This window comes from Symphodus melops (genome assembly GCF_947650265.1).
Source record: "Symphodus melops genome assembly, chromosome: 8".
NCBI classification, from domain to species: domain Eukaryota; kingdom Metazoa; phylum Chordata; class Actinopteri; order Labriformes; family Labridae; genus Symphodus; species Symphodus melops.
In genome coordinates, this window is record NC_136698.1 from 27,357,420 (window position 1) to 27,369,836 (window position 12,417).

Genomic DNA, 12,417 nt, shown 5'->3' on the forward strand with positions numbered 1-12,417 from the left:
CCACACCCTCCCTCGCGCGTGTTTACTTGACTGCGTCATTGGGGGGGTCTTCTGCGCGCACGAGCTTTCATTGGTGGTGTGATGGAATGATGAAACATCAAAGTACAGGTGAGTATTGTTATCAAAAAAAAAAAGTATTAATTAGTCACAGCAGGGTCAGACCTTCCTCATATTAAAATAACTGGTTAAATAATAAAAGTTAATTTATGATTTCATGATGGTTACTTGTGATTTAATGAGGATTTTGCAGAAAGTTTAGAAGAAAGTTTCGGCAGGACTTTATACAATTTGAAGCCCAAATATGGTCGCTAACTGTATTGACACCACAATCCTTATGAAGCCAACAATCAGGTGTACAATACTTACTTGCATGCTGGATGAGGCCATATTTGCCCGCCCCCCTTCCCCCCAAAAAAAGATTGCATGCAAGGTGTTTTAATCTCACAATAACCTCAAGGATTAAATTTGGATAATTTTAGAAAAAAATGATATTTCACTTCACTGTCCACTTGAGGCTGCCTCCAAAATCCCCACAGAGCTGCATGTGAACAAGTCCGACTCTACAGCAGAAAAACAAACCTCTTTAGAGCCAGTTTGAGGTTTAGATTCTTGTGTTTGTGTTTTATATTTCGACAAAGAGCATTTTCTGCGGCTTTATGTGGTTTGGTTTAAGTGATGTATTTTAATGGGTGAAATTTGATGCAATTTTCTGCATCTTCAGTGGGTCTTTTTTTTCCCCCTACAAGTTCATGTCAGAGAAACAGCTGCTCTTCTTTATGTTGTTCTTACACTCACCTCCTATATGTTGTTTACCTTGTTCTACCTGTGGTGATTCTGTGGGTCTGTTGGTGACCTATAAAAATATAAATAAAATTATATCAGAGGCACATTTCAGGTTTAAGATCAGCCCCCCTTTTTTTTTTTTACAGTAAATAAAAAATTCTTCTTTACAATAACTAAAAGCATAAATAAAATAACAAACATATTCATCAAACATCATGAGAATATTTCAACTCTTCTCTTTATGTGAAGGGTCAAATGAGACATTTTGATATGAGGTCACATGACTTTTATCAAGGTAAGGTTGACGGCCCACCTTAAGGGGGGCTTTGGGCAAACTACAGTCGACCACTGTGGTACGGGTGGCGAAAAAGCCGACCACCAGGACTTTTTTGAATTTTTATCCCACAAGGGGAAATTCGGTTCTAATGAACACACACATTAGCCGAGATACACACTCGTGCACAAACAGGGTCCTTGTGACATGCATTAATGGAGAGGTCTCAGAGTGCGCTCTAGGGTAGTTTTGGGGTTCGGTGCCTTGCTGAAGGACACCTTGGCAAAGCTTGGGGTGTGGGCTGGCACCTCTCCAGCTACCAAACCAGTTTCCAGACTTGGTCCGTGCCGGGACTTGAGCCGGCAACCTTCCGGTTCCCAACCCAAGTCCCTACAGTCTGAGCTGCTGCTGCCCCTTGTTAACCTCATAATCCTGTGAACGACACAACAGATTATTCAGCCGGATGTTTGTGAGCTGTGAACATAAATGATCACTTTGCTCACACTCATCAGATATTGCATATATTCAATCAGAAGCAGTCGGATCTGGAATCTGTTTGATCATTTCGATTCACATTCGAGGAAGCTCCGACTTTGTTTGGAAGCGCTCAAAAGAAAATCGCATTCGCAGCAAGCACTCGAGGGTGACAGAACTGATGCACGTCCACTCAAGGCGTCCATATTACTTCTATATAGACGCCTTATATTATTATATTATATTATTATAATTGTTATATTATTATTAAGTATATTTGGTGTTAAAATGAAACCAGCTGTTTTAAGTTAGCTTCAGACATCCAAAGTTTCTGAAAAGAAAAGGTCACCGTCTGGTGGAGAAAAGCGAAGGTGTGGGCTTCCTTCATTGGTGACTGATCATCGTGACTTATTTTAAAGACTCAGCTTTTAACGATGTGATTAGAAATACATTTCCGCTTGATATCTTGTGTCTCACCTCAGCTCGCCCTCGGATGGACGGTGTTATTTCACGCTTGAGCTTCCCCCGAAAATGATCCGCAAAAACAAATGATGCAGTGTAATATTTTTGGGAATATCAGATTATCTTTACAGCTTGTTCTTGAGAAATATTACAATTTAAAAGTCATATCATAAACATCATCATCATCATCATCTAGCTGTACCACAGTGACACATGAGTAAGACGCCTATCCTGCAAAATGAAGACCATAGATTTTTTTTTTTAACCTGTTAATGAACTTAAGTCACATGATGACTTCAACACAACCACAGCAGGAGAGTACATCTTATTATTCTGTGTGAAAGTGTTTTTAATGTTCCACAAAGCACTACATTATGTTAGCAATCTTAAAAAAAAGTCAGTCACATTTCTGTAAAATATAAACCATTAGAAAATGTGATTCAGCTCCATCACGTTTGGGCCTCCACGCATGTGTGGAGGTGACTTTGTCCACTGACTGGATTTTTATATTTTGGTTGATTTGGTGACTTGTTTGTGTGGAGAGGTGGCGTGTTCCCCCTCCTCATCGTTCTTCCACACACGTGTTGGACGTGTACATCGTGTGTCGTTTCATTACAAAGTCACAGCGCCAACTGCTGGTCTGACATGTGTACTACACAGCTTGTTTACATCAAAATGTCGTCGTCTGAAGTGAATGCTCAACTTCTTTTCTGCTTTCAAAAAGATGCTTTCTTGTGTTAAGGCTTTAAATGCATCTTGGGATGAAAAGCAACTATTGGAAGGCGAGCTTTGTGTTGAACAGGAAGCTGTGTGTAGTAAAAGCAGCTAGCGTACATGCTAACCCTGCAGCGGGCGAGCGGTCCGTCAGTACATTTACAAGCTAAAAAGAACAACACTAATGAAGCCCAGGAGATCAAACGTCTGTCAAACATGGATTGTGACTAAAATGTGGAAATAGAAATCACGATGTCATCGACTGCATGGTGGATTTTTTTGTCTCTGTTATTTTTAAAACCCTCCTTTGGACAAGTGTTGCAAATTAGCATTTTGCTATAAATCAGTGGTGTCCAAACTTTTTTTCTTGCGGGCCAAAATTGTCGCGTTAGAATCGCTCACGGGCCACAGGGTTTGTTTGTTTGCTTTTCTTAAATATTGGAAGGAACTTTTTGTATTTTGACCTCTTCAAAAAATAATGTAAATACACAATAACTAATTGCAGTGGGAAAACTGTTGTGTTCTAATGTTTTGGAAAGAATAGTCAGGCTTTTATAGGTCTCCCTCGCTAACATGAAGAAGAAAAAAAGAACGAAATATGCCATCTGATGAGGCCTGGGGCCAAAATCTTCTGATTCTTCGATTTGAAGTCAAGGACCACAAAAAATCCACTCAAGGGCCACAAATGGCCCCCGGGCCGCACTTTGGACACCCCTGCTATAAACACTAAGAGCAGTACATCTGGCACTTGTTCAGTAGTTAAATAAATTATAAATAAACAAACATAAAATCCAATAAATAACTGTTTTGAAGTCACCATCTTGTTTCCTGACCATGGTTGGTTCAATCAAGGAGACAAGTAAATAAATCTAAGATAAAAAAATTAACATCGCTGTGATAAGAAGCTGTAACTCCACAGGAGGACGGCGTGATAGGAAGATGTCTGCCCTGAGCGACAGCGTGATCGATACCCCCCGTGGAGTCCAGACACTAATGGAGGAGGTGTTAGCTGCAGATGTGATGAAGAATATCATCTTCACTGACTGGACTTTCATTAATGATAAATGTTGCTCTTGAGTCTTGTTAAATGGTCGTTCACCAACAGAGAGCAAAACAAAGGTCATGAATTTAGAATATATAACTTTTAAATGCTCGGCAGAGATTGAAATGAAGAGATGAAGGTAAGGGTCGAGGTGTGTTTGTACGAATTGGTACGAACATAAAATTCAGTGAATATATAATTTAAATCTGTATACCATAGAAGATGAACTTATCCGAGGGTGGAGTAAACTGTGACCATATTTAGGTAAATCAGATTGAGCTAAGAATGGATGTTTGTTAATTCAGAGTCAAGTCGACGTGTTCGTCATGCCTTACACAGATGTACCCAAAGTAGACATGAATGTGCATATAAGCGACTGTGTTCAATGAATACATTTGTCAGTTAGCAATAATCAATGTTGTGTTGTATTATTAGCTGACCTCAGCCGAACAGATTTATACATTAGAGACAGAAAGCTAACAAGGTGTGAATCTTCCTCTAATGTTTCTTCACAAACATCATGTTGGAGGCTATTTTAAAAAAAAGACTTGAAACTAAAGATTGAGATCATAAACATATCAGGAAAATGTTTACTGAGGGAATCGATCCAGGTGCAAGTGCAAGTTGGTTTCCCCTAATGCAACACACAGACCTGCCCCCTGCTGGCCAGAGAAAGAATGCAGCGTTTGACGGAAGTAATGGCAGAGTCAGTGAAAGAGAAGATTGTTTTCACTGAGATTTTGTGCATGGGGTCATACGGCCAACATTGCATTACTTATGTTGTTTGGATGCACAAATATTATGGTTTTTTTTTTAATGATACTTTAATCACACAATAATTAAGAAATATGTAGGAGCAGAAAACAAGAGACAAAGCAAACAGATGGGAAAAGAAAAGTCCCACCCTGTTAATGTCCTCAGATATCTGATCAACAAATGGAGTGTGTTGCTAACTGAGTGATTCCAGAGAGTCACACCCTCAATATCCTCCCACACTGATCTCTCCGCTCTCTTTAATCTACGGAGATCATCAGGACGCCAACATTTATCATTTTGCAGCGTCATCCTCACATTTCTTAAGAACCTCTGTGTTTGTTTGTTTGTTTGTCAGATTCAATGAAACGTCCCCTGATGTGTTTCTTTTCTCCCGAGGAGTCATAAAAAGGTTACGACCTTTCGCTGAGTTTCTCTGTTGTTGTAAAAGTCGGCTGTTTTAATCCGACTCTTTAATTGGAGAAACCACAGAGGTGTTGAGCGAAGGTTACTCTCTGTGATTCACTGACACCTGGATCTTCTTTCCAATCTCATCAACATCATCAGGAACTTAGGAGTCAATAAATAGAAAAATGTTCTTCATTGTGGTTTTTATAGCATCTCCATGTTCTCTCCGATTATTTAAAAAATATATTTTTGCACATTTGCCTTCAGTTAAAGAGTTTTAAATTGTCCAACATCGAGTTCTATCACAGATTCTTAGTTTGTTTTTCCTTGTTTTGTTGCATATTGGAGTTTAAACTTTTATTTGATCTTTTCCTTCCTTTGTGTTTCTCACTTCCTGTGTTTATTGTTTCTGTTAAATTCCTGAGTTGGTCTTTAGTGTTTTCTGTTTTAGAGGCGGTCTTGATGCTAAGCTAAACGTGTTCGCTAAGCTCACTCTTCGAATACACTTCTTTGTCGCCGGATGAAATTATCTATGCATCACGATCCAAACCAGAAGTGATTGGTGTCATAATGAATAATAATAATAATAATAATAATAAGTATTGTACCTGCATCGGAGGATCTGCTTTATAGCATGCTAATTAGTCTGAACGTTGTCTAGTAACAAATATTGATTGTAAGCTGGACGTATATTACAACAATTGTGTGATTATATCATATAATTTGTCATCATCATTTTACTCCATCATTACATTGATCGCCATTTTCAATCTTAGCCCATTCACAACTTCCAGTGAAGGCATATCTGATGACTGAAGCATGCAATAATCAGTCCTCTTTCCCTCACTGTGATGAGACACATTAATGGGAGTGAGGTTCATCATGCAGTGTTTGAATTGAATTATAAAAACTTTAAAAAAAAAAAAAAGGAGAACAAAGTATGAGCTTAGTATGAAGAATTTCTTCAGAAATTATGAAAAATAATTTCACAACTCAAAATAAGCTTCCTTCGAAAAACACAAAAAAAGAAGCCGATCTAGCTTTACAAAATCCAAACTGTATTAAAGGAACATATCATCCCCTTTTTTCACCTTTTCAAACAGCGCCCCCCTGTGGTCTAAATGAATCATCTGTGTTTCTGAGCTTTGCTCCAAATATAACATGAGTCAAGCAGCAGAGGAGGTTTGTGACCCTGTAGGAACCAGCTCTCTCTGAACGCTCTGTTTTGGTGTGTGTGTCTCTTTAAATGCAACAAGCCCCGCACCCTGAGTTTTTCTTAGACATCACTCCTCTGCACAGAGAATAAAAATGGCCGATCTGTGCAAAAGTTTCACTTTACTCTGATATCACAAACTGTCTCATGCGGTTCATTACTTGGTTTGTTGTGGCTGCGGGGTCAGGCATTAGTGATATGAACAAAGCAATTAGCAGTCATTATGCCAATGTTTTTTTTGTTTTTTTTGGTCATTTCGAGACATCATTATTACTTTCAGTATGTTATGTAACCAGATAAAAAGATTTTAAAAAATGCATTAAAGGGCCCTAAAGCAGATCTATCTATCTATCTATCTATCTATCTATCTATCTATCTATCTATCTATCTATCTATCTATCTATCTATCTATCTATCTATCTATCTATCTATGTATCCATCCAACCATGCATGCATCCATCCATCCATCCATCCACCCATCCATCCATCCACCAATCCATCCATCCATCCATCAATCCATCCATCCATCCATCCATCCATTCATCCATTCATCCATCCATCCATCCATCATCCATCCATCCATCCACCGATCCATCCATCCACCCATCCATCCACCAATCCATCCATCCATCCATGCATCCATCCATGCATCCATGCATCCATGCATCCCTCCATCCATCCATCCATCCATGCATGCATGCATGCATCCATCCATCCATCCATCCATGCATCCATCCATGCATCCCTCCATCCATCCATCCATCCATCCATCCATCTATACATCCATCCATGCATCCATCCATGCATCCCTCCATCCATCCATCATCCATCCATCATCCATCCATCATCCATCCATCCATCCATCCACCCATCCATCCACCCATCCATCCACCCATCCATCCACCAATCCATCCATCCATCCATGCATCCATGCATCCATCCATCATCCATCCATCATCCATCCATCCATCCATCCACCCATCCATCCACCCATCCATCCACCCATCCATCCACCCATCCATCCACCAATCCATCCATCCATCCATCCATCCATGCATCCATCCATGCATCCCTCCATCCATCCATGCATGCATGCATCCATCCATCCATCCATCCATGCATCCATGCATCCCTCCATCCATCCATCATCCATCCATCATCCATCCATCCATCCATCATCCATCCATCCATCATCCATCCATGCATCCATCCATCCATCCATCCACCAATCCATCCATCCATCCATCCATCCATCCATCCATCTATACATCCATCCATGCATCCATCCATCCCTCTCCTTCTCTGACCTAACTCAAACCTCTGACAAACAAACAGGAAGCACACACACACACACACACACACACACACACACACACACACACACACACACACACACACACTCACTCTTTGAATCATTACATGATAACTTTAAAACAAAATGGCCCGTACACTCGACCCTGCTAACAAGCAGAGAGCTTTAGGCCTACACACACACAACGCACTCCTCGGGTAATAGCGGCTCTCATGCTTGCGTTCTTCTCCGCCGCGTGTCATTACGAGGCTAACAAAGGACTTACCTGGGGATGAGGTTACCAAACGAGAAGAAAAGGTTTTATACACCTGCCCTCCTCCGTTCTGTGCTGATACCTGCAGCAGAGGTCAGGTGCTAACATTACGTCCTTCTTCCTATAAAAGCTACACTCGTGAAAACACTAGAAGGTCACCGAGAGGTCTCTGCTCTTCTCCAAACTTTAAACAAATGGTCTGGATGAACACTTGATTCTGATGGCCGAAGGTTTTCAATTTATATCTGGAGATTAGATCAGTTCCACTGGCTGACACAATGTACTATCGACATGCTAGTTACGTTGTTTTAATATTGTCTTGATAACTTTTTTTTTTTAAATAAATGCAAATATGAAGCACATGAAGCAAATTAAAACAGTCCTAATAAAAGATACTGACAGAAGTGAAAGTCAACCTTCGAATCAGCAACATTAAACAAGGTTTAAAAACAATCTGAAAGGGAGGTCGTGAGTGCTGACACAGGGCCTTATGTTGCTTTAAAGGGGACATATTGTAAAAAAAAAAATCACTTTTGCAGTGTTTTTGAACATGTGTTTGGGTAACCTGAGTTTCTATCAAGGTTCAAGGTTCTTTGTTTGTCAAATATGCTCCATGTTAAACATGCAGCACAGATGAAATTGCAATCCCTCCAACCCCCAGTGCATAAAAAGAGCACTAAAAAAAAGCAGCAATAAAAAAAGCAATACTATAAAACGAATAACTTAACTAAAGACATTTGGGAGAACAAATAACGAACGACAGACGAGGGCACTTGTGAGTATTTCACCATGGAGGCAGGATGTGGATAAATTAAAGTATTAACAATATAAACAGAATACAGATTAAGTTAAAAGGTGAGGTAGTGCGTTGTAGTGTAGCAGATAGTGCAAATAGTGCAACCCACAACATGTGAACTAAATCCATCCAGTCGTTTGTTTGTGGTCTGCTTAAGTCTTAACCACACAGAGAAAAATGCTCCGTTTTAAATGTTCTGAGTTTGTGTCTCACGTATTTATTTATTTATTTCAATTAGGACAATGCATATTCATCAACATGTCAGCATAAAGCAGCAATGTAAAAATGCCGGAGTTAGCACATAAGCTAATTTTCGCATGTCTGTGCTTTTATACAACACTACACAGTGGATCTATAAATACTAGTGCAGTGCTAAATCATATCTCTGACTTGTTCTATGTAGGAGAATAGTGATTGAGTGCATTAGAACTTTAACTGTAGATATTAGTCAGACCCACAAGCTTTAACAGTTTATGAGGAACGATACTTTGATTGTAAAGCAAATGAAAACTATAATCTGTATTTTTATGTGAGTGTGGGCAGGTGTGCTCTTAGGTGTCTTTCATCATATTTTAATGGACTTTTATGGATAACGTTTTCTCCATAAAAATCTGATGCACATCTTTCCACCGTTATCCTATAAGAATGTAAACAAGATATGACTCCCACTTGTAAAGTCATGCAAGCTGTATAAATAAGTCAGCCTGCGCATATTTATATTTATTCAGGTTTGCATTTGTTTTCTGCTCTGACAATACAACAGAAAACAACACTGTGCCTTCTTCAAGCGTATTAAAGGCCTACGCTAAATGCCATCAGATAGCAACTCAAATGTTTCTGATTCCAAACAGAGAAGAAAATGCTATGAGCCTTTAATCACCTATCTGAATGTCAAATGTAGATCACTCAGATGTTATCCCCGTCCCCTGACACCGCACGGCTGACGTTTAAAGCCCTTTTGTTCGTAAGTCACATCTAGTGATGGGAAGTTCGGCTCTTTTCAGAGAGTCGGCTCTTTCGACTCCCAAACGGCTCTTAGTTTAGGATCTTTTGTCGCCTCATTTTTTAGCTTAACTTTGCAAAAAGGAATGGTTTGTGTGTTGAAAACTCCTTTTGCTTTCACTGTTTTTATGATAAACCCTTTTAATCGCCTCATTCTGTGCATTTATTCTGTAACAAAAGCATATTTATTCGTGCTTAATATTTTAATCAAACTTTTTAATTTCACAAATACAAAAATGCAAATCATCTGCTGTCTCATTCACATGGGGTCAAAACAAAGTTCTGCCCTGAAGGAAAAAACTGAGAGTGGGCTCTTCTGATTCACTACAAAGCGTCGGCTCTGAGAGTCGCATGTTTTGCTCATGACGCATCACGAGTCACATCTGCAGGTCGTGTCCTGACAGGTCAGTCAGTGGGAACACCTCCCACCTGCAGGGGGCAACGCAGGCACTTGATAGGTTATTTAAAAATAAATGTTAATGAAATAGACTACATTAAAAATTACGTTGTGACTCCAACAGCAGTTCTATGTGCCACCAATGATGTCCTTTGAGGGTTAACCCTTTATAGGGCACTCATTGAAATACTTAAAATAATTCAAAAATTCAACCTCAGAGTGTTATTGGGGGCATAACAGAATTTTATTTCTGTTAAAACAATTTTTTTTTAATGTTTCAGTTCATTTAGAAAAATAAACATGGACAAAGTTAGCATATTTGGTTCAAATGCCACAATAGCAGGATCAGTGACGTAGGGTGATCTCTTCTGATTGGCTGAGTGAGGATCACATGCTTCTCGACCTTACTGAGGTGCAGACGGGTGGCCATATGTAATGTGTACGGAATTACCAAAAATAGTCACTTACCTGATAAAGGATTAAACACCAAAACACCATGAAAAACCACAACAAAACGAAATACGCAGAATATCCCCAAGTAGCACAACACAAACAAAAATCACAATGTAAAATTACAACATGTATGTTCAAAAGAGGGTTCTCAGTCGACTGGCAAAAATGTTGTTCTGCACAAACAGCAGCTTTAAATACTGTTTGGTAAAATCCATTTTGCTACAAGCAGGGGTGAAATTACAAAAACTATATTAAGGTATTAAAAACACTACAACCATCAGACTTCAATTCAGTCTTTAAAATGTTAAATAACTTGACGAAAAACACATCATGCTGAAGTTAATCTTACTTTGAATTTTGATTTAAAACAAAGTCAACGACTCCCCCTGCCCAAAGACCAAATTAGTACATTCCACATTACTAAGACCCGGTGAAGAATGGTGCATTCAATAGACTGGTATAGTAATGACGGGTTGTAGGCCAACCCGAAAAAATGGCGCCAGTGGTTCCTACGAAAATCTGCCTGTTGGATTTTTGCATTGGATTTAGGATGATTGCAGAAAATAATCTGTGTGTCAAACACACGTTTTTGATATGTAGCTGTTTAGTTCAGCTAGATAATCTTTACAGATGAACATCATTTAGATGAAGTTTGAAGAGTTAACGCAGCCCAGAGAAGTAAAAAGCTAACGTTACGCTTTAGGTAACTACACCGCGGTCGGTTTGTAATGACGTCACGACCGTTATGCTTCATCAATCTAATCAGTGGATTTGACAAGCTAGCTAAACGTTAGCTTAATAAGTTGTTTTATTAACCTAATATTTACAAGAACAGTGAAAAACATGACTAGAGGCTGTAAAGAGGATTAGGGAGAGAGTTCCCGGCGTGATGACGTGTAATGTCTCCATGACAACCACTGTAGTTTCACTTAGCTACTCGTTAGCAACGGCCGTTTAAAGTTCGCGTAAAAACTTTAAAATTCACAAGTGGGGTCTTAGCTAACGTAGTTTATCTCATCTAACAAAACATCAACATCTCTTCAGCTTGTGTTAACCACAGACCTTATTTCAGGCGTCTAAACACAAACACATTCAAAATTCCTATTGACTTTTAGAGTTAGGAACCCATGGCGCCAAAATGCTAACTCACTTCCTGGTTTTAGGACTCAAAACTACACCAGTCTATATGACGGCTACATACTGCAGGAGTACGATGAGTGGTGTATTCAGATTTTGTTTTCTTGCATGTCAGCATGTTTCGCTCTCTTGTTTCACTTATGCTTTTCTATAATTAAAGTCTCTCTGCTGTTAAACAAACAGCCTGGTTAAATATTTTTTTTGTTTTTGTGTTAACGTCAGTGTGTTGTAGGAACACACACATCAGCGCTGTCTACAGACCTTTGACATTCACAGAATATACAGTCAGTGAGTGCCAGAAGAGCGCACGCAGAGGGTGAATCATGACAACAGGAGAGCACAACATGTGATATAAAAACAGAAGGAAGATAATCGGACTTTGTGAGTGTGTGTTTGTGTGTGTGTGTGTGTGTGTGTGTGTGTGTGTGTGCGCGCGTTCGATGTTTAGATGTGTGTTACACATGTTGGCCAAAAAAACATTACTGTTTTAATGGAGGGGATGACGCACACATATTTAATCATTTTTAAACAATATAACAAGAAGAAATGGTTACATGTTTGTTTTAAACTAGACAGAAACACACACACACACACACACACACACACACACACACACACACACACACACACTATGTGGAATTCAGTTGCCTGCTTCTGTACTATTATCTCTAACCAGAGACCCACTGACAAGGAGCTGGTATACAGCTCTTAGGGAGGAAAGTTCAGTCCAGCTGAACGTTACACTGACAAAAACACCTTTCAAAAACAAACAAACAAAAAAAAAAAACCCCAAAAACATTCAGTAAGAATTTATTCAGGTTTTCTTTGGAGCAAATTGCAGAACTTTTCTGGGCTGCAAAGCTTCAATCTGTCTTTGAGGAAGTGGAATTACATGGATGAATGATATTTTCTTAAAACTAAAACGTCTAACATATATTTGACTT